A 26,934-nucleotide genomic window follows, 5' to 3' on the forward strand; every position below is an offset into this window, starting at 1 on the left:
TGAGTTTGCACATAATTCAATACCCAGGTTTGATTTCACAGACTCCCTAAAGCCTTTTATGGCTTCCCCAGTGTTATATATTCTCTTCCTCCTCTGCACATGTGTACAATGGTCATGTGGCCACTGTTATGAAAGAAATTCTGACAATGTGAGTATATTTTCTACAGTATCCTCACACAAGGCAAATGAGCCAATTTTATTCCTTTTCATAATCACTGCACATGACAAGCTCCCTAAAATGCATATTGAATTCAGTGAATACACTCATTTTGAGCTCTTAATCTGTATAGCATTAATATTTCCCAATAATCATAATAACAGCTGCTGGTTCAGTAGTTAATATGTACCAGCCTTATTAAGAATGTTATGCATATATCATTGGATATCCTTAGAACAACCACACTGAGATGTAGGTTTCTTAACTCCATTTTAAATATAGAGCAATTTGAGACCCAAAAAAGTTAAGTAACTTAATTTGTTACACTAGCTGTTAGGGACCAGAGCTGGGTCATAAATAGAGACACCTACTAACTTTATTGAAAGTGTCCATGCTCATCTTAATATTGGCTGTAATTATCTTTTTTTTAAAAAAAAATGAACTTAAAATGGCAAAGGCAGTAAGTAAGATATGACTATCTCGACATATCTTAAAGGCTTACAATGAAAGAATTTATTCTGTAATACAAAATCAAAGGTGATCTTCCAAACAAGATCAAGGGTTATAATTGTGTTAGACCACGTGTGTGTGTGTGCTTGCGTGTGTGTGTGACATTTGTCTATGTGCAATTCAACTGCGGTTAGACAGGTGGTATTATTTTCTCCAGTAACTGCTTCCACTGTGCTTTCTGAAAGAAAACAGTCTGATTCCGTATTTCAGGCACATTTTGTTATATAAAGAATCTCATTTTTTTAAGACCTGGTTCTAGGACGTCATCTAAAGATGCAGCCCCGAATATGATTCTTAGTTCTGTCCCTTCCAACCCACTACAGGCTAGACCTGACTGCATAGGCATCTTTTGGGTTGCCGAAGTCTGTTATTTCCCCACCCGCTTCCTCTGTTCCCTACTTTCCCTTCTGGTGTTCTATTTTATAGGGAACATTTCAATGTGAGTTCCCTCTGACAGTACATTTGATAGCTCTTAGAGACTTTGGGCATCCCCTCTAGGGTTTCCTGGCATAGAGACTCTGTTTCTGCCAAGAGCAAGTCCCAGCAGAGCCTGTCACAGATGGGAACCTTTCCCCAGTTTGCAACCCTCTTGTGGTGTGCATAGGATCCTAATCTCCACGTAACTTCTATAGCATCCTCTGACTGGCAAAACTCATATATCTTTCCACACCAAATGTGGGAACACAGGCTCTCCTTTTCTCTACCCCACACACATATACCCTGTCTTTGTTCTTCTGTCTCTCTCTTGACCCTTCTCCTGCCACAACGGTAACAGGTGGCTTTGAAACAAAATTTCAGACATGAGATGTAAGGTAATCCACAAATCAGTAAGAAAGGAATGGGGGAAATGCTTTCATGTTACTTCAACCTTAAAGCAAGAGGTAAATTCTAGTGATGGGATGGAGTTGGAAAAATGGCTGGTTTTTTTTGTTTGTTTGTTTTTTCAAATTCAGTCATTCCTCAGCTTTATTATCCAGATCAGTATTTATCATTTTTATCTCTGGGCCAAAGTAGGAAATGCATTATGCATCATAATTAAATTCTCTGCCTCTATCCCTGTCTTCTATGCACACAGACCTCTGAAATATTTTTTTTTAAACCTAATATTTTCCTAGGGGGCCTGAGTGGCTCAGTCAGCTAAGCATACGATTCTTGATTACAGCTCAGGCCGTGATCTCACAGTTTGTGAGACTGAGCCCTGTGTAGGTCTCTGAGCTGACAGTGTGGAGCCTGCTTGAGATTCTCTCTCTCTCCCTCTCTCTCTGCCCCTCCTCCACATGCATGCACCCTTGTGCACAAGTTCTCTCTCTCTCTCTCTCTCTCTCTCTCTCTCTCTCTCTCTCTCAAAATAAATAAATAATAAAAAACTAATACTTTTCTGTACTACATACCCTGCACTATAATTTTGGTTTCTATCAGTTTTCATTCATTCCTATCAGTTCATTCATTCCTATCAGTTTTCCGGACATTTATTTCATGACCCACTAACCTGATTAGATAACCTTTGAATGGATCAAGTTCCACAACTTATAAAACAAGGCTGTAGAAGGTAAAGACTAATAAACATGTTGGCCTTTCTCTCCCTGATACAATGGATTCTCAGATCAACAGCTGGACCTTTCTAAAATTTGCCCTGAAAATTTTAGAATCTTAATCTGCAGTTTTCTCTGCTGTGATCCCTGCACTACTGGGGAACATTTAGAGCTAGGAAAAGAGCAGCGGTATGTCATGGCATGTGCTCATCGTGGCCACTTTGATTGGTGGGTGGCTGGGTGTGTGTATGTGTACTTATGTTTATTAATACAATTTTATTGTTTTCCCTGAATGTGACAATAATGTATACTCTGGAACTATTTTTGAAACATATAAATGAATAAATTACCCACTCTTACTCATACAGAGTAAGCACTATTTCAGATCTTTCTCAGACCCTAGACAGTACACGAACTCACTCATGCACCCTTGTATTTTAGTAGTCTTTTTATTTCTGCCAGGGCTTTCTTGATTCTAGAAGTTGCTCATCCTGGAATATGACCTTGACATAAAAGTCAGCTCTTTTTCTGAAGTTTAAACTGGCATCTCCCTATTGCCTTGAAGGGTAGATTTATGCTTTCTCTGGGATAAGAACATGATCTTTAAACTCTATTAGCCTTTCTCTACCTCTCTCTCATTTAACATGAAAATGCTTGGGTTTTTCTTTCCAACTTTCTTTTTTTTTTTTTTTTTTTTTTTAGCTTTTATTGTATACTTGCTAATTTTATTCTCAGTGTGACCTCTCAGATATCCACAGGGAAAGGCAAATTGCTCCAGAAAACCCCTGTGCAAGGGGAAGTTCAGAAAATAGACTTCTCTTTGTAAGAATAATATGGGCTGGAAAATGGTTCACAGGGGCACATAAAACCCTCTGGATACCAAGAGTGAAGGAGAGTAGACGTAATGAACTGGACAGGAAAAATAGTAATAAAGACTTTGCCTCAATCATTTTTAAGTATTTATCATTTGAGTTATTGGGGTGTGGGTCTCTGGTTTCCAATTTGCAAAAGCAAGAATCCATAGATGGAGGGATACTGTCTGGTACAGACTCATTTAAAGCATTGCAATTCCATTTTAACATCAAGTTGCCTTACTTGATTATTTCAAAGCCAAGAATAGGATGCCAATTCCTGAGTGCCCCAGTTTATCCTAAAGTTGAAATGTAATGCTGTGACCCCAAGAAGTACATTTTGTGGATGGCTTTGTCAGTGCTTGGTTTGGTCTCATGGGCAGTTTCTCAGTGAATTGTTTAAATTGCTAAGTGCCAACTATCATTCCTTATCTCAAAACTAAAATTAAAGCTTTACTCTTTGCAAAGGAGTACACCAAAAAAAAACAACCAAAACAAAACCTATATGCATTTCCCCTTTTATACATGCACACTCTCAAAGTTCTCTGTCAGTGTCCGTGATGACAGTTGTAAAGGTCTATCAAGTGTATTTGCCTGACACGATGCTAAACATTCTTGTTAAATCCTCAAAACAGAATTTTGAGATAAATATTATCATTTTTTTTACAAATACAATTAAAAAGATTCGAGAAGTTTCTTACTGATCTAACATGCTGGTAGAGCTTTCAACCCAAGTTCTCAAGAATATCCTCTGGGCGTGTGCTAGTGTGCAGGTGCCCTTTGCTAGTTAATAGTAGATACCTTTTCAGACATCTGGTCAGAATCTTGTAGTTGTTTAGTAATAATGAAGAGGAAGATGAATAATGAAGAGGATCAGCTAATCCTTCAACCAAGTGATTTCCCTGGTCCTCTTATTTCCAGGCAACGTGTTTGTGTTAGTAATAACTCCCTAAGCAAGTGTCAGGGGCTCTCATTTGCTCCCATTTCTAAGGCAGACTTTACTAACAGATCATAGCAGTCTTTCCAGTAGAATCCTTCATAAACAGCACTTAAGCCACCCATCAGCAATCAGTTGTGAGTGACATCAAAATTGAAACCATTGTGCCATTCTGGCCTTCTCCCATCCAATGACTCTTCTACTCTGATGATTGAAAAGTAAGTTTTGAATTTTTAACTTGAATCTGTAAGAGATAGGTTGATTTGCATCAGGCACTTATTAGGTGTTATGCAGAATAAGCTGGTCAACTCATTGGATATCCTTTGTCATGGAAGGTAGATTAAGTTGGCTTTCCCTATTAACAAAAACAACAGTAACATCTTAGTGTTACAAGGAGTTAAGAATATTAGGAAAACGCATTACATCTATATTCTCTATTTTAGGATTTGACTTGAACAACTTGAGTTCAAAATAAAAATCTCATTGTTTTCCTTGCAACCCCTTAATGTATAGCATCTAGCAACAACCACCACAATAATTTTTTTTAAGTTCATTTATGTATTTTTTAAAGAAAGAGATAGTGAATGAGTGAGGGAGGGGCAGAGAGATGGGGGGTGGGGAGGTGGGGAGACAGACAATCCCAGACAGGCTCCACCCTGTCAGCACAGAGCCCAGCATGGAGTTCCAACTCAGGAACCCTGAGTTCATGACCTGACCTGAAATCAGGAGTCTGATGCTTAACCGACTGAGATGTCCCACAGCCACCACAATAATAAAACTTTCCTGCCTTCCTACTGTGAAGCTAAGGTCTTTACTGGCTACTCCCTATGCACTCAAATGCAATTTTCACAAAAATCTTATGTATGAATAGAGCCAAAATAACTACAATTTAACCTTCGGTAATATAGCTAATAACTAGAAAATCCTGAGCTAAATACCAGATTGCTTCTCTATCTTTAAAGCTTATTATGATACAATAGAGAACATAATGATAGTAACAACTTTTCATAGCAAATGAGCTAAAATGAGCAGTTTTTCTAGTATCTCCAAGACTTTGTATGAACTGCATGTTTAAACATTTTGCTAGATTTTAATATTTTGATTATCCTTGGTAGCTGCAAATTTCCACTGTCTTTTTTCTTTTTCTTGAAAGAACACAACCCACCTCATCTGACATCCTCAGAATCTTGCTTTGTGTAGATTATTGATATAAAATAGTAATACACTTACTCATAAATATGTTCTTAGATGTTGTGATTAGCAGTGAATCAGCAAGAGCTCATTGAACTCCCTCTCCTCCCCATCAGCACTGGTGATGTTTGTCCTGTGAATTCTGTAGTCCTGGCACCATAATGAAAGGTATATCCAAGCTAGCCTTCTGCCACCAGCCAAGCCACTTCCAGCTTCACTGACTTTTCATTAGACCTATTTTAGTTACCTATTATATAGGAACACTTGATATTTTGGAATAGAACTGTCCTGACTTACATTTCATCTATCTGTTAATTGTTCGACTTCCATCAGATCAGCTAATCCTTCTGTGCCTCAAATTTTATCTTGAAAGCAGGGAAGTTCTGGTCATAAAGTTGCCATAAAAATTTTAATATATTCACGAGAGATTCCTTTGAAATTATGAGGCTCAATGACTGTTATTACTATCCCAGGGACTACTATGAGGTAGACAACACATGGATGTATAATTTTAAACAGTTAAAAGAAAGTAAGACAAGTAAGACAAACTTGAAGGGACAATATTTAATAGAAAATTATTATTAATATTTATTATGTAAATCCTTAATGGTATTTGGTGACGTTTCTATAGCTTCACATGGACTTACTGTTTTTCGCATAAATTATAATACATATATACATACATATATTCATATATATATGCATGCATACACATATGAGAGTGTGTGTGTATGTACATAATGTTTTTTTGTGTTGTACTAACTACTGGGCATATATTTTGACTTCCAATTTACTGCAGGTAGGAGTTTTTACCAATGTTTTGCCTTAGTAATATATGGAAAGTCATCTTGACAGCCTTTAGCATTAGTTTCTTGGCACCAGAATGCCTTATTGCTAAGCAGGTGACAACTATTTCTATTATAATTGTGGCAGCATCCTATTTTTAGTACCAGTTTTGGTATAAGATCAATTACACACATTAATCCTAGTGATAGAACATCTTAGTGACTAAACTTATAAAGCCTGGTAGTTCTGTTAAAGTCTGAAAATAAAACTATGCTTAGGTTAAAACAAAACAACATAAAAAAAAAAAAAGTAAGGTTTAGCAAAAAATATATTTTTATTTCCTCAGATTTTCATGTAATTATATATTTTTTTATATGTGCTATAGTAACATAAACTGTAAAACTGGTCACCTGGTAAAGAGTTACGTTTTGATAACAGAAGATGAGTGAAAAATCTCATCATAATCTTTGACTTAGTTAATGGCAGCTATGGAAAACAATATACATAAGTTAAAAGGCCATAACCCATGCCACCATCAAGTATTTGATTTATCCAAATTTATATCAAAACGTCTATTAGCTCAAATGTTGACCTCTCTTCTTTTTTCCCTTCTTATTTTTTTCTTTACCTACTTCTCTTCTCGTAGTCACCAGACAATGCTTGTGGGCAGTAAGAAAAATATTAGGTGGTGTTTTCGAACAATAGCTATGCTTGGCTGGATGAGGATTTGTGCAAAAAGTAGTTAAATGTGTTGGCTAAAGTGGATAATCTATGGATCAAGATAATACTCGAGTTTGGTTTACTACTTATAGTATCTGTCTTATTATTTTGAATTCAAAATTAGTTTTAAGAAAATATTTTAAGATTCAAGTCTTTAATGTGTTGGCTACTTACTAATCTATCGAAAGTGGTATTTTGAAGTAAGAAACTAAATGCCATACAATAAATAGATTAAAAGCCCATTTGATATTAAAAAAATAATTCTGTGAATTTATTTTTATGTGCTTTAGTATCAGAACTGAAGCTTTGCGCAGTGGCAGTATCGTAGCAAGTGAGGTTTATCTGAGGCGTGATTATTGCTAATAGTATCAAAACTGAAAATAAAGCCTTGTCAATCTATCAATATGTAAATAACTATATTAGTTATATATATGAATGTCCAATATGATACACAGGTCTTTTAAAATCACTTCCGCAATTGCTATAAATTAAGCCATATTGATAGCAATTTTTTTTTTTTTTTTTTTTTGCCAATATGAAAGTAATATAAAAATGTTTCTGGAAAAAAAAAAAAAAGAAAAAGTGTTTCTGGGGGTGCCTAGGTGGCTCAGTCGGTTAAGTGTCTGCCTCTTGGTTTCTGCTGTGGTCACGATCTCATGGTTTATGAGTTTGAGCCCTGCGTTGGATTCAGCACTGACAATTAGGAGCCTGCTTTGGATTCTCTCTCTCTCCCTCTGTCTCTACCCCTCCCCTGCTTGCATTCTCTCTGTCTCTCTGTCTCTCTCTCTCTCTGTCTCTCAATAAGTAAACAAACAAATAAATAAATAAACTTTAAACGAATGTGTCTAGCATTATAAGAATTGCAATGGAGGGAGCCTGGGTGGCTCAGTTGGTTGAGCGTCCGACTTAGGCTCAGGTCATGATCTCACGGTCCGTGAGTTAGAGCCCCGCGTCGGGCTCTGTGCTGACAGCTCAGAGCCTGGAGCCTGTTTCAGATTCTGTGTCCCCCTCTCTCTCTGCCCCTCCCCTGTTCATGCTCTGTCTCTGTCTCAAAAATAAATAAACGTTAAAAAAAAAAAAAAAGAATTGCCATGGAGAAGTTAGAATTTAAAGCCATAACAAATAGCTTACATAATTAAAACAATTTTGTATGTGGTAAATTGTTTGGCCTGGTGGTATAAATATTTCTTAATGAGTCAAAGTAATAGTTGTGAACAACTTGTAAAATGATAGTGTGAGAGAGAATGCATTGTATTTAAAAGCTGGAGTGATAAATACAAAATCTTGCATAGCTGTGTATTTAAACCTTTCGTTGTGACAATTCTGAATACATTTTAGTGGGATTAAAATAAAGTATTAGCATAGATTTTATAGCAAGTTGATCTTTGAACAACAGGGTTTGGGGCACTGACCTCTGCACAGTTGAAAATCTGAGCATAACTTTCAACTTGGCAAAAATTTACCTACTAATAGCGTACTATTGACGGGTAGCCTTATCAATAACATAATCAGTCAATTAACCATATTTTGTACGTTTATGAATCATATACGGGATTCTTACAGTAAAGGCAGCTAGAGAAAAGAAAATGTTAATAACAAAATTATAAGGAATAGAAAAATACATTTACAGTGCTATGCCTATATTTAATGAAACAAAGTCCATGCATAAGTGGTTGCATGCAGTTCAAACCTATGTCTTTCAGTATCATCTGTATATGCTATTTCCTCCCATCTGTATCGCAAGACCCTCTCTCTTTACCTCTGCTTTCAGATTTTATTTCACAGAGTTCTAAAAGTTCTGTGATGGAATAGGAATACTTGCCATATTAATACATGGTAAGTTTTTTCTCTTATAAAACTCAGTCATAATAGGAATAATAGAATGATTCTCATGACAGTTTTAAAAGTTTCTTAATGAGGGGTACCTGGATGGCTCAGTCAGTTAAGCATCTGACTTTGGCTCAGGTCGTGATCTTGCAGTTCCTGAGTTTGAGCCCGTCATGGGGCTCTGTGCTGACAGCTCAGAGCCTGGAGCCTGTTTCGAATTCTGTGTCTCCCTCTCTCTCTGCCCCTCCCCCACTTGTGCGCGCTCTCTCTCTCTCTCTCTCTCTCTCTCTCAGAAATAAAAATAAAACATTAAAAAAATACTAAAAACATTTTTTTTTAATATTTCAGGTGTATCTTCTAAGGTTTTAAAACTGAATTTTGCACCAGTATTAGTTTCTCTTTATTTCTTTTTGTTTTTGTTACGGTGTAATTGACATAACATTGTATTAATTGCAGGCAAATAACAATTCGATATTTGTATATGTTTCAAAATGATTACAACAGTAAGTCCTGTTAACATGTCTCGCCACAGAGTTTACAATTTTTTCTTGTGATGAGAACTTTTAAGATCTACTCTCCTAGCTAGTTTTAAATATGCAATACAGTAAATACAGGATTATTAATTAAAGTCACCATTCTGTATATCATATCACATCCCCATGACATTCATTTTATAACAGGGAAATTTGTGCCTTTTAGTCTCCTTTGCCTCTTTTACCCATACCCCACCTCAGACAACCACCAGTCTGTTCTCTGTACACGTGAGCTTGGTTTTTGCTTTTGTTTTGTTTTGTTTTGTTTTGTTTTAATCCTACAAGTGAACTCATACAGGATTCATAGTTTTCTGTCTGACTTACTCATTCCATATAAGGCCCTTACAGTCAATCCATTATGTCACAAATGGCAAGATTTCATTCTTTTTTTATGGCTGAATAATATTCCACTGTATATATCTTTGCCACATTTTCTTTATTCATTGATGGACATTTGGGTTGTTTCCATGTCTTGACTATTGGAAGTAATGCTGCGATGAGCATGGAGGTGTATATATATTTTTTAATTAGTGTTTCCAGGTACAATGGCACTGTAGTGATACAGACGAATCTCACAGTTTGTCTTTCCTATTTAATTAATGTTTTGATATAAAATACACTGTAAGAAGTAATAAGCATAGAGCGCCTGAGTGGATCAGTCGGTTAAGTGTCTGACTTTGGCTCAGGTCATGACCTCACTGTTTGTGAGTTCGAGCCCTGCATGGGGCTCTGCACTGATGATGAGGAGACCTGCTTGGGATTCTCTCTCTCTCTCTCTCTCTCTCTCTCACTCTCTTTGCCCCTCACCTGCTTGCACGCTCACATACTCCTTCTCTCTCTCTCAAAAATAAATATTAAGAAAAAAATGAAATATTAAAAGAAGTGAATGGGGAGCACCCATTTACTCAGGAGTAACCATCTGACTTTTAATTTGGGCTCAGGTCATGATCTCACACTTTGTGAGATCAAGCCCCATGTTGAGCTGAGAGCACAGAGCCTGCTTAGGATTCTCTCTCTACTTCTCCCTCTGCCTCTCCTCTGCTCATGCCTCTCCTCTCCTCTGCTCCTCTCAGAGTAAATAAACTTAAAAAGAAAAAAGAAAATAAGTGAATGATCAGGGGAGTTCAAACTGATTAGGTCTATATGAAGTGATCAGAAAAAGCTTTGTAAATAATGATGTTTTAGCTGGACCTCAATAATAGGTAGCATTTAAAAATCTAGGGGGAAATATGGTGCATTCCAAGAAGAGAAAACTTCTTAGACAAAGCAATAGTAGCCAGTGAGCAGCAAACATGCAAAATGTGGCTTATTTTCAGTAAGTAAGCTGCTTTAAAAGAGAAGTTAAGACAAATGAGGTTGAAAGTGAACTCTGATGTCAAATCATTGCCTGCCACACTAAAAAGTATCTTAAAAAATTTTGTTGTTTTTTTTTTTTAATTTTTTTAATGTTTATTTATTTTTGACAAAGAGAGAAACAGAGCATGAGCAGGGGAGGGGCAGAGAGAGAGGGAGACACAGAATCTGAAGCAGGCTCCAGGCTCTGAGCTGTCAGCACAGAGCCTGACACGGGGCTCAAACTCACAGACGGTGAGATCATGACCTGAGCCGAAGTCAGTCGCTCAACTGATTGAGCCACCCAGTTGCCCCTTGTTGGTGTTTTTAAGCCAAGTTGTTATATGATATGATCTGAGAGTTTAGAAAGAAGTTACTGCACAACTTTTGAGTTACACGTTTTTTTTTGAAACAAGCTTTACAGAAGAAGGAGAATTCAGATCCATGGACAAATCATCAAAGAAAAGGAACTTTACTTTTTTTCCTTAAGAAGTGCCTAGTTGACATGAAAAAGGTCAATCTGGTTCCAGGAGAGGAACAGTAAATCTCTGGGGTCAGGAAGGGTGCTGTGGTGAATGAACAGCTTCATAAAAATGATACAGCAGTCCTGAATGATGGTGATTATAGTTGTTGTGTATTACTATGATTATCTTGTATTTATTGAATTTTTGCAACGGGTGAGTTACCAGACAGTAAAGAAGTATGTTCACTAGCTGATCAAACATTGAAAAAGAATAACAGAAGGATAGTCTTTTGACCTTTGAATTCAGTATTTAAGTATTTCCCAAAACCACTAGGTTTTTTTTTCTTCCTGTTCACTGTCTGCTCATTGTCCTTGGGTGCAATACTTGCTCATGTTAGAATATATCCCATGATCCAGATCTTTTTCTTAGGCACCTTCCTGGCAAGGTCTGATTTTGCAGGCAGTGTGCATTGTTTAATTCTTTTGTAAAATAGATATATAATGTCCGACTTTAGTGAGACAGACTTTTCACTTTAAGTGAATTTGCTGCACAGCTTATCTACCATAAATCTTAACTGAGACACAGATCTTCCTTTTTGTGACAGAGGTTAAAATTTAAAGTTTGTGTTGAGGAGAGAAACTCATACAAGAGTTTGGACTCTTGGACTACATACAAGATCTGTGAGGAGAAAGGTCTAGAGGGAAGGGAGAAAAATGGAATGGAGATGTATCTGTGGGGCATGTACAGAATAGGGAATCAAACAGTATGAACAGTGGAGACAACTATGAGTCCATGGGGTAGGGTGATGATAATCACAGCTCTCAGAATATTTATATTCACTCTTCTTAGGGTCTTAGAGAAATTTCCAGGAAAAAAAAAACTGCTATGAATGCCAACCTAATAACAGTTTATTTTCCAAAACTGTATTTGGTAGTTACTGGCAACTAAGAAAGGCTCGACTTCGGCAAACATGCTATGAGGTATCTCATTCCCATATTGGCGAGCAAAGTCCTCTCTCAAAACTTCTGTGATTAATGAAGGGTAGTAGCTTGCTATTTCAAATATGGTTTCTATGGGTAAATGAGTATTCAACACCAGTGAAATGCCAACATTCTGTATGTCCAAATTGTGAAAGTCCTGTGTGCTGTTAGAGAAGCTTCCACAAGCTGGGGCTTCTTTATGGCAGCAGTAGCAGGAGAGTGAGAATGAGATAGGGTCAGAGATCTGGTCCAAAAAAGTATTTCATGGCTTTCTTCTCTTGTGGCTTTGGAGGGGTATGCAACTGTGGTTACTGCAAAAAAAAAAATACAGTTAGAAATAATAGCAACAGTGGAAGCTACCCAGGGCAGGTCTGTGTACTTTGGGAAATGAAGTACTTGTATCTGCTCCTTTATCTTTATTGAAACGCAAAACCACTTCAAACACTTTTCCCTCATTTCCAACAGCTTCACTAAGAAAAGCTCTACAGCTTTCTCTAAGAAAAGTTTTGAAAAGTAGGTGTGATTGGCCTAATTTTATTAATGACCATTTTAAGGCATATTGAGATTGAGGCTGTCACTGCTAAACACAGCACCTTATTTCCCTAAATACCATATCTCACAGATATACACACATCTTGCTTTTCTGCCACCTTTTTAAACTGTCTCCATTGTCTCTGTGGGAAAAAAGTGATTTTTATATAATTTTATTAGAAAGCTTTTATTTGAACTCAGAATATCCCAAATCTTAGCTCTAAGTTTCTTCAACAAATATCTATGAGGGCTCATAGAAGTGCAAAAGCATAAAAGAGAGAAAAAAAACCAAAAAAAACAAAAAAAAAGGTAGGGAGTGATGTCTGCAAAATGACAGCAATGTTATTTCTAGTGTTTGCCCCCACCCCGCTCCCCAGAACATTTATTTGAACACTATCCACACATAAAAACACCTTCATAAGAGCTAAAAATACCAGCTGAGAGAATATAGCACCTATGTGAAGCACAGAAATAAGAAAAGCTTCAGTGAGGAAGGCAGGAAAAATAGATTCACATTGCCCCCCATTACCTCTCTCCCAAGCCTGGCTACCCATCATGGAGAGAGACACCTTCCCTGTGGGGAAAGGAGAGTGAAATAAGTGTCCAACTTCACTGCAAACCACAGAGCCAGCCTGCACAAGCACTAGGTCAACTACAGATGCCTTAGGTGTTTCCCTATGGGCTGTTCCAAACGTAGGTTCTAGGCTCACCCAGGTGTCTGCCAGCTCTTGTGGCCCCAGGTACCTTGCATGGCCTCTAACAGCTTTTAAGACATCAGGCTCTTGGTAGGATTCCACAAACCCAGATCCCTTGCCCAGCCAGGTACCAACTAGCTCCAGCAGCCCCAGCCAGCATCAGACCCCTCCTGGGGTAAATCCAATCCTGGTACATCTCATGGCCTTTCAGCTCCCATAGCTGTAGGCGGTAACCACAGGCTTGCAATCAGCCCCATGGACTTAGGTTCCTGGCCAGAATCAGTGTTACAGCAACTACTGCAGCCCCAAACTCCAGGCATTCTCCAACAATAGACCGGGACTTATGGTCCTGGATTTCACTGACTCCCTCAGATATAGGCTCCTGACCCTCCACAGGACCAGACCCTGCATTCTCCATGGCCCTACATTCTGGCTCCCACAGACACAGGCTCCCAGCCTGCCACTGTGCCAGACCCCTAGAGACCCAACCTTCAAGTTAGTCACCCAGTTCTCAGTTTACAGGCTTATTCCATGACCCAGGCTTTAGGATTGCACTTGTGTTAGACTGGTCTCCATTGTCCCAGCTTCCACAAGGCTCTTAAAAAATTAGGCTCCTGACCCGTCCTGGTACTAGAATGGCCTGTGCATGCCCAGATGTTAGTTCCATCTGAGTGGTCCTTGGTATATAGATAGCTTCTCTGGATTCAAGATCTAGGTTTACCCATGTACACATAGATAATAGGCCCATTACCACAGACTTAGGTGCCAGGCCTGTCCAATGAACCCAGACCCCCATCATGTACCTATGCACCAGGCCTATCCAGACAATAAGTTTAGCGAAAGCCCACCCATGGATGCCACCAGATGGCTCACCTCAAATCTCTGGGTGGAGTGACTAATGAAGGGCTTTACTTCTTGAAGCCACTGTGTAAAGACTGAAGAGGTGCCTACTTTAACAAATGCATAAACGGCAACCCAAGGACACAAGGATCATGAATAATCAAGGAATAAATACCAACAAAGGAAACAAAGGGGCTTCTGATGGGCTCAGTTTGTAGAGCATGTGACTCTTGATCTCAGGGTTGTGAGTTCAAGCCTCACGTTGGGCATGGAGCCTACTTAGGAAGGAAGAAAGGAAGAAAGAAAAAGAAAAGAAAACTAATAAAACTCCAATGACTTGTCCTAAAGAAATGGAAATCTATGAACTGTCTGACAAAGAATTCATAGTAATTCTCTTAAAGTTAGTGAACTATAATACATAATGATAACTAAATGATATTATAAAAACAATTCATAAATAAAATTAGAAGTTCAGTGAAATAATAGGAAGCATTAACAAAAGAAAATGGAGATCCCAAAGTTAAAGAATACAATGATTGAACTGAAAAAAAAAAAAAAAAAAAAACAACAGAGAGCTTCAACAGCAATTTTTAACCAAGGGGGGGACAAAAACAGTGAACTAGAAGATAGGTCATTTGAAATCATCCAGTCAAAGGAAAAAAATACATACATACACACACACACACACACACAACACACTGGTAAAGGTAAGCATATAGTCACGTTCATAATATTCCAATATTATAAATGGTGATGTGTTTGTTACTTAACTCTCATATAAATATTAAAAAGACAAGAGTAGTAAAATAATTATAGCTACAGTGACTTGGTAATGGATAGACAATAAAAAAGGAAATACTGATATAAAAAATTTTAAATGTGGGGAAGGCAGTAAAAGTTTAGAGTTTGTACACAAACTGAAGTTGCTATAAACTTAAAAGTAGACTGTAACAGGGGACAAAAAGGTTATTATAGAATTATAAACAGATCAATATGTCAAGAGGATAACACAACTGTAAATATATATGCACCTAATATCGGAGGACCTAAAACTGTTAAGCAAATGCTAACAGATCTGAAAGGAGAAATAGACAACAAGACAAAATAGTGGGGAATTTCAATACCCCATTTTCAACAATAGATCATGTGATCACAAAATCAATAAGAAAATAATGGATTTGAACTCTAATTAGATCAAATGGACCTAACAGACATATACAGAATATTCTACCCAATAGCAGCAGAATGCACATTCTTCCCAAACATACATGGAACATTCTCTAGATACATAGTATGTAAGGTCACAAAACAAGCCTTAGCAAATGTAAGAATATTGAAATCATACCAAGTATCTTTTCCAACCACAATGGTCTGATGCAAGAAATCAATAACAGGACAACACTAGAAAATTCACAAATATGTGGAATTAAACAGTACCCTACTGAACAACCAATAGGAAGGAAGAAATTAAGTAGGAAATTAAAGTATATCTTCAAGCAATGAAAATAGAAATATAATATACCGAACTAATGGGATGCAGCAAACACAGTGCTAAGAGGGACGTTTACATAAAAGGGGCATGTTACATAACCACCTAAACTAAGAAAACAGATAATGAACAAACAATCTAGTTTTACACCTCAAGGAATAAAAATAGATGAACAAAGTGGCTCAAAGTTAGCAGATGGAAGAAAAAGAAACAAACATCAGAGTAGGAATAGGTGAAATTAGACCAGAAAACAATAGTAAAGATCAACAAAATGAATTCCTGATTTTTGTAAATAACAAATTTGACAAATCGTTAGCAACAGTAACAAAGAAAAAAAAGGTGACTCAAATTGGAAATGAAAGAGGAGATGTTACAAATGTTACCACAGAAATACAAAGGATCATAAGAGACTACCATGAACAATTGTACACCAACAAATTGGATCACCTAAAAGAAATGGATAAAGTCCCAAACACACAATCTTCCAAGACTGAGTCTTAACTAGAAATTTTGAACAAACTAATTGTTAGTAAGGAGATTGAATTAGTAATCAAAAACCTCCCAACAAAGAAAAACTCAGGACCAGATAGTTTTACTGGTACATTCTACCAAACATTTAAAGAAAATTAACCTCAATAATTTTCAAACTCTTCCAAAATTTAAAGAGGAGGAAACACTCCTAACCTCATTTTATAAGGGTAGCATAACCTGATATAGGAGCCAAATAAGGACACTACAAGAAAAGAAAGCTCCAGGCCAATATCTTGATGAAGATAGATGTAAAAATTGTCAGCAAAATACTAGCAAACCAAATTCAACAGCATATTAAAAGGCTCATACACCAAGATTAAGGGGACTTTCCCCTGGAATCCCTTGGTGGTTTAATGCATGAAAATCAAGAAATGTGATATACCACATTAATAGAATGAAAGTTAGAAATTATATGATCATCTTAATAGATGCAGAAAAAAACCATTTGGTAAAATTTAACATCCTCTCATAAAAACTCTCAACAAGTTGGGTATAGAAGGAATGTGCCTGAACATAATAAAGTCCATATATGAAAAATCCAAAATTCCCAATGGTGAAAGTTTAAAAAGCTTTCTGCTAAGACCAGGAACAAGATAAAGTTCCCACTCTCATCACCCCTATTCAACATAGCACTGGAAGCAATTAGGCGAGAAAAAGATATAAAACCTGCCAAATCAGAAAGGAAGAAGTACAATGATCTGTTTGCAGATGATTCAACCATGTAAATATGTGTGTGTGTGTGTGTGTGTGTGTGTGCGCGTGCGCGCGCATTTTGATCATGTAAGGACTCAAACAAAAAACTGTTGGAACCAATATACAAATTAAATAAGATTGCAGGATACAAAATCGATATGCAAAGTTTAGTTGTGTTTCTATACCCTAATGATGAACTATCAGAAATATAATAAAAAGGCCCATATATAATATCATTAAAAAAAATACTTGGAAGAATTTTATCCAAGAAGGTGAAATATCTGTATACACAAAATTAAAAGGCCTTCATAAGAGTAAAGATGTAAATAAATGAAAAGATAGCCCATATTCATCTATCAGAAAGTTAATATTGTTAACTACCCAAAACAATCTACAGATTTAATGCAATCTCTATCAAATTCTCATGACATTTCTCACAAAAATAGAAGTACAATCCTAAAATTGATGTGGAACCACAGAAGACCTAAAGAAAAAAAGAAAGCTGGAGACATCATCCTGATTTCAAAGTTGATTATAAAGTATAGAAATCAAAATAGTATGGTCTTAGTACAAAGCTGACATATAGACCAATTGAACGGCATTGAGAGCCCAGAAGTAAACCTGTGTATGAATGGTCAGCTAATATTTGACAAGGAGCCAATAATACTCAATGATAAAAAGATAGTCTCGGGGCGCCTGGGTGGCTCAGTCGGTTGGGTGACCGACTTCGGCTCAGGTCATGATCTCGCGGTCCGTGAGTTCGAGCCCTGCGTCGGGCTCTGTGCTGACAGCTCAGAGCTCAGAGCCTGGAGCCTGTTTCGGATTCTGTGTCTCCCTCTCTCTCTGACCTTCCCCCATTCATGCTCTGTCTCTCTCTGTCTCTAAAATGAATAAACGTTAAAAAAAAAATTAAAAAAAAAAGATAGTTTCTTCAATAAATGGTGTTGGGAAAACTTGATATTCACTAGTTTTTACCATAATAAGAATGAAATTGGATCCCTAGCTTCATATCCCTAGCTTCCCTGCTTCAGGTTCTGTGTTTCCCTCTCTTGCTCTGCCCCTCCCCCACTTGTGCTATCTCTCTCTCTCTCTCTCTCTCTCTCTCTCTCTCTCTCTGTCTCAAAAATAAATAAACATTGGTGTGCCTGGTTGGCTCAGTCGGTTAAGCATCCAACTTTGGCTCTGGTCATGATCTCGGGGTTCATGGGTTTGAGCCCCGCATCAGGCTCTGTGCTGACAGCTCAGAGCCTGGAACTTGCTTCAGATTCTGTGTCTTCCTCTCTCTCTCTGCCCCTCCCCTCACTCACACTCTATCTTCTCTCTCTCTCAAAAATAAATAAACTTAAAAAAATAAAATAAATAAACATTAAGAAAAAATGGCAATAATGTGATGAGATAGAGGCATTTAACTAACCTAATTGCAAAAATCATTTCACAGTTTGTATGTGTATCAAATTATCATACTGTGCAACTTAAACTTATACATGTTACATGTCAATAGTGCCTCAGTGAAGTCAAGGAAAAAAGAGAAAAAAAAAAAGAATAGAGAGTATTTAAGGACATAATGGCTGAATACTTCCTAAGATGTTGAATAAAGTAGAAATTCATGAATATATGCTGATAGAAATGGAAGGAAAGAAGAGATGGACAGAGGGAGAAATAAAAATAAAAAAGGAAAGAAAGAAACCCTTTATTGTAGAAGGGAAAATACTATATATACAAGGAATGATGTTTTTAAAAAAATTAAGGGCTTAGATTAGTAGGAGACAGTTTAATGAGGAAAGTTTATTGATATAATCTTAAGTGTCTTATCACAGAATGCCTTTTAAATGCCAATAATGCCACTGTATAGGTCAAAAAATCAGATAGACATCATTTTAAATGAGTGACCAGTGTTAATGTCACTATAGTTGGGATAAACTGACATCATTGGCCTCTGGAAAAGATGCACTAAGAATAACACAACATTGTGTTAGTGATAGTGCTACAAAAACGTGTAAAGAATCTAAATGTAAGAAAATATCACATAAATGTAGACTGAGATGATTTTACAAAATGGCCAGTGTTCTTCAAAAATATCAATGTTAAGAAAGAATTTGTGGAAATGTTTCAGAATAAAAAAAAGACAAAAGAGATATGATAACTAAGGGAATACACAATACAGGATTGCATCTTGGAAAAAAAATGAGAACCATATAGGATGTTATTGGAAAATTGATAAATTCTGAATTTGTACTGTAAATTAGGTAATAATGTCCTATCATTCTGAATTTGATAAGTAATTCTTGCTCGTACTTCAGAAATACAGGGTATTTAGAAATAAAAAGTAAGAAGGGGAAAGGATTAGGAAAAGTAATAGAATGTAGAAAATAATTATTTACTCTGATGTACGTACTCCTCTAGGTGTAGTTATTTTCCATTGTGACTATTTACTGAATATTGACCCCATGTAGAACCCTGATCAAAAGAGCCAGGGGTCATAGTAAGTATAATAGAATTTGCTCTTACCTTCAAGATGGTTACAAAGTAATGGACAAATTCAGATTTGTAAACTATTTCTGAAGAATTAGAATTGAATGTGACAAAAGAGCAGCCTTTGAAAAAACGTTTTAGATAGATTTTCTTTGAGCAGTCCCACCCTCCCCGTATCAGTAAAGAAACCTATATAGAAAATTGCTACAAGACAAGGGCATTCAAAAAAAGAAAAGTGAGAAACAAATCAAGAAACAGACTTAATTACAGAGAACAAACTGATGGTTATCAGAGGGGAGATGGTAGGGAATGGGTGAAATGATGGGGATTAAGGAGTGCGCTTGTTGGGACCAGCACTGGGTATTATATGGAAAAGTGTTGAAATCACTATATTGTACACCTGAAACTACTATAACACTGGATGTTAATTAACTGAAATTAAACGAGAGAGAGGGAGACACAGAATCTGAAGCAGGCTCCAGACTCTGAGCTTTCAGCACAGAGCTCTGACTTGGGGCTCGAAGCTGTGAACTGGCAGATCGTGACCTGAGCTGATGTCAAGAGGCTTAACTGACTGAGCCACCCAGGCCCCCCTGAAAGATTTTTAAGCTTGGGCACCTTGGTAACTCAATCAGTTGAACCTCTGACTTCGGCTCAGGTCATGATCTCAGGGTTCCTGGGTTCGAGCCCCCTGTCGGCCTCTCAGCTGTCAGCACAGACTCTACTTTGGATCCTCTGTCCCCTTCTCTCTCTGCCCCTCCCCCACTGGTGCGCGCGCGTGCGCGCGCGCTGTCTCTCTCTCTCTCTCTCTCTCTCTCTCTCTGTGTGTGTGTGTCTCTCAATAAATAAATAACTTACAAAAATAAAAATTTCTTAATCCTATGAATTTTGTATTGTATCACATGTTAGTATGACACCCTTAAACAGACTCCAGTAGAACCCTCTCATAAAACCACATAATCCCATAAATTACAGAATTAATGTGTTAATAAAGCCAACTTTCTATCTGATCCATAAATTTTGTTTCTAAAATAGATTATTATTTTTAGTTATTATGATCTGACCTTTGCTTACTAATTTGTTCAGTGAAAAGTGTATTAAAATATATATTTGGGCATAATTGGTCATAGACACAAAAAAAACCAACCTCTCATTTTTTTCTTCCTATGTGAGTCACGTTTTCAAATTATTTAAATAATTCCAGTGAGTGACTTTTACTTAAATTATTTGGATAATTGCATCTATTCAAACTTGACCTTCTTGGGTATTGACCTATCAGCCCGGAGGACTACATTTGAAATAATTATCAAATTGTTGCTTAGTTAAACCATAGTTTAACTCAGAGACTCTAATGCTTCATTGTGTTCATTTTCTGTATTCTGATCCTTCTTATTGATTAATTATGATTTATGGAGAGCAGCCTTTTTCTTCTGTGTTTACTTGAATCCACAGAGACTTCCTTCTGTAGGAGGGGAACTTTCATAGATTTGGTGCTTACTGTAGTTGTTCGTTCTAAATAATTAAGGTTTTTATTTTAAATGTAGTTCTAAGCATAAAGAATTGTCAGAATTTTCTTTAGGTACTTGAATGAAGTTGCTTAAATTCTTCAACTCTCCAAAATCTTAATTGGGTTTCTCTGGTGTAATGCTTTCTTTCCCAATTCCTTTCTTTGAAATGAAAACTCTCTTCTAACCCTGTAGCTTTTGAGGGTTTGCCGAAGGCAAAGTTGTTAGCAAAGATTTTTATTTCTGACTTATGGTTCCAACTTTCTTTTCATTTCAATAGAAAGAATGCAATATGTCCTAATAACCGTTTTATCTGGAATGGGTGAAAAACTGAAGTAGAAATTCTATCATTTTCAGATAGATGTTTTTTTTTTTTTTTTTCAGTTAGAAAAAACTGGTCTACATTAATCCATTCAAAATACATGTTTGCTTTCATGATATAATATATGTTGTATTCAGGTTTAAAATTATTTACAAGGATGTTTTTGAGACAATAAAGGCAATGGAACTGAATTTAAAGTTATGAAGAATTCTAGAAGAGGTTTCTGTTCAGGGAAGGAGTCAAACTGAAAGAGAGGACACACATAGGATTTCAGGTGGAATTTAAGAATTTGTAGCCTGACTTTCCTTTTCCTTTTTGCTTTTAATATTATTTCTAATCCTTAAATGAAACAGCTGTCATTAAAACTTGAAAACATTTCTGTTTAAAAAGCAAATATGATTTATCGATGCCAGAAGCATCGATAAAACCAACATACTTTCAAGGTAATTTTGTTTGTGGTGGTACAAAGAAATAGAATTTGTTTTGTTTTATGGGTCTGAAATTAATATATTATGCAGAAGAATTCCAACCAAAGACTTCAGCAGGTCTACAGTGACGATTGTGATAGTGGTGGGTGTTAACTGAACACCCACTGCATGCCAGCTACGTTCATTTTTGTCTCTTAATTTTCATGGCAACCCACTGAAATAGTTATCATCCCTGTTTTATAGATAACAAAGCTACTCAGAGAGTTTAAATAACTGATTGAAAAGTAAGAGAGTAAAGACAAGAAACTAGGAATAAGTAAAATTTGAAAAATGTTCAAATTAAACTTGTAGAATTCTATCTGGCAAATTCTCCATAGTATTTAGTTAAATAAAGTATAATTAAATTAAAGGTGAAATTAAATTGAATATAAAATAATATTTAATAAATAAATGCATACTCAAATTTTAAATGAGAAATAGATTTCACAGTGAAGGCACAATTACTCTGTTTCTAAAAATGTGCATATAGGTTCAGCCACATTTATCAGAACACCACAAATAATAATGGTTTAAGCAAAGTGGATCCTTATTTCTCTTATAAAACAAATCCGGAAGTTGTCTATTTCCTGCATGCTGCTAACACTTATGTTAAAATTGCTGCTGGAGTTACAACCACGATGTCATGCATTCCAGGTAGCAGAAGGGAGGGAAGGTGAGCAAAGAGACATGTTTCAGCTGTATGTACTCCTTTTAAATAAAGAGCTTACTCGGAGTCCACCTCAACAGTTTGCTTACTGTTCATTGGTCAAGAACTTTGTCACAGAACCACACTTAGTTACAAGAGACTCTAGGAAATGTGTGGTCTGTACCAAAAAAATATTGCTGCCCTAAGTAGAATTTACACTTTAAATGTGAACAGTATATGGAATGTCAATAATACCTCAATAAAGATGTTTAAAAGAAAATAAAAACTGACAGGAAGAAATACATCAAGCAGGTATTAACAAGGGAAACCATGAAAAGATCACTTTTAGCTGTATTTTATGAGGCAAAATAGACATTAAGGCAGAAATCATCATTAGTGATAAAAGATACTATGCAATGATAAAAATTCAATTCTTATTAGACATTTTATGTTTAACTATAAACTTACAAATGTATAGTATTAGATATAAAAATATGAAGTTCTATGCACAGAGACTCTCAGAATAGTTTTCTAGCTCAAACTAAAAGGAGATATTGATCAATCCCCAATTATAGTGGAAACTTTCAGTATGTTTAGTAGACTCAAAATTAGTGAGGTATAACAAAATTAATAAATTTGATTTAATGGATATATGTGGACTTACCTGCCCTAAATTTGATTCTAGGGTGGCCAAAAAACAGTCTCTATTCTGGTCTATTTGCATTGATTGTACAATGATTTTTAAAAAAAAATGCACACACGTGTACAAACAAACTGAATATTTTTTATATATGTGTGTGCATAATTGCATTATCTCTGTGCATATTTCTATAGTTAGAAAATTTCCTTTAACTATACTTATTTTAGTGTGTTCACTAGTGGTTACCAGTGGAGTATATTTTTTAATTTATAATTTAAGAATATTTTTCCCTTATATGTGTATACTTTTAAAACTAACAAAATTTTTAATAATAATTTTGAATATTCCTAATGTTTGTCACTGCTTTTCCATAAATTAATCCTTCAAGCCTCAGTCATTACTTTTCATTAACTACATAGAAAAAATATCAAGGTATTAATTTCAGGTCTTTTGTTAAGATCAGAGTATCTTATGTGGCAGTTAGTAAGTAGGATATGGGTTCAAATTATTATGTTTGTGGTACTATGGACTTACTTTCTCTTTCAATGTGTAACAGATTTTTAAAATTTGTTTACTTTATCATTCTTGAACCAAGAAATGTGGAAATCTTGTGAATGTGAATGCGCTTGCTGTTGAGTTGAAGGTCACATGTCCAGCTCAACAAAAGCTAGTTGTGAGATAAATCACCATGCTATGAAATGATCCCATAAATCAAAGACCCCTGCCAGGTCTAAAAAGAGTAGATTTGCAAATTTCTCAAAATCTCCATGACAAATGCCATTGTTTCCTTGAACATAAGGTACTTTTCTCCATGAATATGTTTTGTAGTTTAGAAAACTAGACCTCAAAAGTCTATATTAACTAGTAATAGTAAGTAGTTACTTAGGCTAAAGTGATGGATGTATGAATATTTAAAACTTTTTTAAAATATTTATTACTTTTGAGAGAGAGACAGAGTGTGAGTGGGGGAGGGGCATAGAGAGAGGGAGAGACAGAATCTGAAGTAGGCTCCTCTAAGCTGTCAGCACAGAGCCTGACATGGGTCTCGAACTCAGGAACCATGAGATCATGACCTGAGCCAAAGTCTGATGCTTAACCGACTGAGCCCCCAGGCACCCCTGATTTTTTTAAAAGCCCTTTTATAACGGTCTTCTTTAGAGTTTTAAATTTTCTTAAGTTTGTTCCTTATAATATATCTTAATTGGAAGTGTTCTTTTGAAAAGCACAACTAAAATTTGGGGAAGGGAAATTAGTTTTAAAGTCAGAACCTCTTCCTGAGTTCACTAGTTCATTAAATTAGAAATTAAAAGTAGAGGAAACTGACAAGGGAATTGGGGCATACTGTGGAATTACTTTCAAAGCTAAACACAAAAGTGAAACTGTGTCAAAATCATAATTAGTATATGCCCTTGAATTGTCCTTGTTACCAGAAGTGGAACAGTGGAAAATACTGCATAGAAGCATTGGCTAGAGACCGTGTATTTCTTAGCCAGAACATCCCAGTCGTTCTAGCAGAATATAATCAAGAGGAGGAGCTGTGATGTCTGTGGTTTAACCCCACCCCCACCACCACACACACATATCTTCTACCTTTCTAACTTGCATCATGAAATCACGTAAATCTGTGCCATTCAGGATCTCATTGACACCAGTTAAAAGCTGTATAGAAATTTAAAAAAATAGTGTGTTATAGATGACCTAATTTTGATGACCCTAAAAGTCAGTGATTCATATAATTACTTTAGTAGGTCATTTCCACTTTGGATATTTCTGATGTGTGCCTTATCAATGTGATAGGGTACTTGTGAGGAAGTGGGGTAAGTGAACTTGGACGATGGGAAATTTGTCTTAGTATCATGGGGGATTTTTCTTCAGTCCTGCACATTTTGAAATACCATGGCCTTTCTGTCTCAACATTTCTACAGTCCAATTTATCACTGCTTTTTTGTTGAAGGGAAATAAAATTGCTACATATTTCTTGAGTACATGTGTTGGAAAGGATAAGGGGAGAGAGTTTATTTGTATGGAAGCCAATGTTTTGTGTTTGTTGTAAGACCAGAAGCAAATGTTTGAAGGTGATAAATGGTTTGAAAGGCATGTGAGTTTCTTAGACTACATCCAGTGCTTATGTAAAGCTTTTCTCATCCCTCTTTGTTAATCTTTCTCAAATTCTTCTATTTGGCAGGAGTATTTTACTTATCTCCGTATTGACATGTCTTTTCCAACACTTATTTTAACTCTTCTCAGATGGCACAAACATCCTCCCAACTATGTTCCAATTAGGTTCTACTAAATAGGTGGTGGCTGTCTTAACTTGACCTTAGATAAACAGAGTCTTGGGTGACTTACCAGTTTGGGATTGCAGCTACAGGCATTTGGCAAGGGAGTAGAGACGACCTCGCAAGAAGCCTGCAGAAGGGATGCTGGAGGAAATCTTAACCAGAGTTTTAGGGCTGAAGTTGAAATAAAAGTGTCTCACTGAAACACTGATCTGAAAATGCTGAGAAATAAGGTAGAAACAAGGAGTGAGGCAAAGGAACCAAAACAGAACAGGTGGGAATAGAATATGAATTGAGAAGCTAGAGCCAGATCCCTTCCTTTTGGTGCTTAACTAGCATGCATATGTTTTATATAGGACAGCTCAGCCCCACTGGATGGAAAGGGAATTCTTCAGATCATTGAGTTGATTTCAGTTCTTTTTACAGGGAGATTGTAACCTGAGGGGTATAATAGCATTCTCCCATCTGATCTTGATTGGAAATTGAATACCCAGAGCAAATCCATATGAACCACAGTAGTGAGGCAGTAGGTAGAGCACATTGAGCTGATATCTTCCCCATTATATTGGGGAAAATGGTGTCCTCTTTGGGCAGTTTCAGAGAAAATTGGTGAAGCTGCATTCTTCATTATATTTTCATTGAAAATCAGTTATAAATCCTGTTGAAATGCTTCATACCCTTTCTATCCCCAAATTGGAAAACACTGAAATGATGGAATAAACAAAATATACCAAGTAGAATTATAGTATCAGTTCTGTTTTACTTAATCAAATTGTATTTAAAAGATTTTCTTTGTCATTAAGAAATTGACCTGGGCATTAGAGTTTAGACAAGTAGCGGTAGTAATTTTGGAGGGCTTTACTGTAGTCATTTTTTTTAAATTTAAATATTTATTTATTTATTTTGAGGGGGGCAGGAGGGAGAGAGAAAATACAAGTAGGCTCCACGCTATCAGTGCAGAGCTGGATGCGGGGCTCGAACTCATGAACCATCAGATCATTACCTGAGTCAAAATCAAGGGCCAGAGGCTTGACTGACTGAGCCACCCAGGCGCCCCTATTCACCACTATTTTATTTCTATTTTTAAAATACTTTCTCAGAAATCTAAAATGTTATTGGATATAGCTCAGTATTTATTCATACTATATGTACAGAAAGTCACATAATATAAAGCAACTATTGATTGTGATGTGTATATCGACACTTAACCTTTAACATAATCTTCAAAAAAAAAACCCCACGCTTATAGCATGCCTCTTTCTGTCCCAAATGTATGTTGGTCAGTAATTGATATTGAGAAAAATTCAGTATTTAAGAAAAATTACAGTTATCAAAAATCAGGTAAGGTAATTTTAATATTGAAAGCATTTATGGTTCTTGGATAAATTGTGTGCTCAGAAATTACACTTTAATAGAGTTTTTCTCCCCATATATAATCATCTCCCTTCTGTTGTCCTAGCATCTCCATAGTCACTGCTCTTGTGAATTACTTTTTCCCAAGGTTCTTATTGAGAAGATAAACTCACTGCAGTACACTCTGTATTAATCCTGAAATTCCATGTATTTTCACAGGAGAAAATATAAACCAAAATCATGATACTTTTTGTGGAAGCAGCAGAACCATCCCGTGAAGTCACAGTTTGTTGGTGTACCTTCCACAGTAATGATTAAATGGACCAATAAAATATTAGCATTGTTCTTACTCTGGAAATAATAGCTGTGTCCTAGAGCAAGTAATTTCATTTCCCTGGATGTAGTTTTTCATTCTCCAAAATTACATGGAGCTTATCTATGACAGAAGTCACATACCTCTTGTTTTACTAAAATACTCATTTTAGTAAGAATCTTAGCCTTTGGACCCTGGCCTGGAATTTTTTTTTTTTTTTTTTTTTTTTTTTTTTTTTTTTTTGAGAAAACCACCACTGTTAGCGAGGGGGGGGGGGAGGGGAGGGGGGGGGGAAGACCTATATCGCGGTGCACGACCAGCCTCGGCCCCGCAACGGG

At 36.4% G+C, this 26,934-nt stretch overlaps 1 protein-coding gene and 1 non-coding gene across 2 annotated transcripts in view; both read left to right on the forward strand.

Moving 5' to 3' along the window:
* LOC125911673 (inactive dipeptidyl peptidase 10-like) overlaps window positions 1-26,934 on the forward strand; it is a 172,312-nt gene that overhangs the window by 68,260 nt on the left and 77,118 nt on the right. The gene's annotated exons all lie outside the window — the stretch shown is intronic.
* On the forward strand, window positions 6,987-7,123 carry LOC125912046 (U4 spliceosomal RNA). Its single transcript, XR_007454598.1, has one exon. It is a non-coding gene; the product is annotated as a U4 spliceosomal RNA (small nuclear RNA).

This window comes from Panthera uncia, assembly GCF_023721935.1.
Source record: "Panthera uncia isolate 11264 chromosome C1 unlocalized genomic scaffold, Puncia_PCG_1.0 HiC_scaffold_3, whole genome shotgun sequence".
Classification (NCBI taxonomy): domain Eukaryota; kingdom Metazoa; phylum Chordata; class Mammalia; order Carnivora; family Felidae; genus Panthera; species Panthera uncia.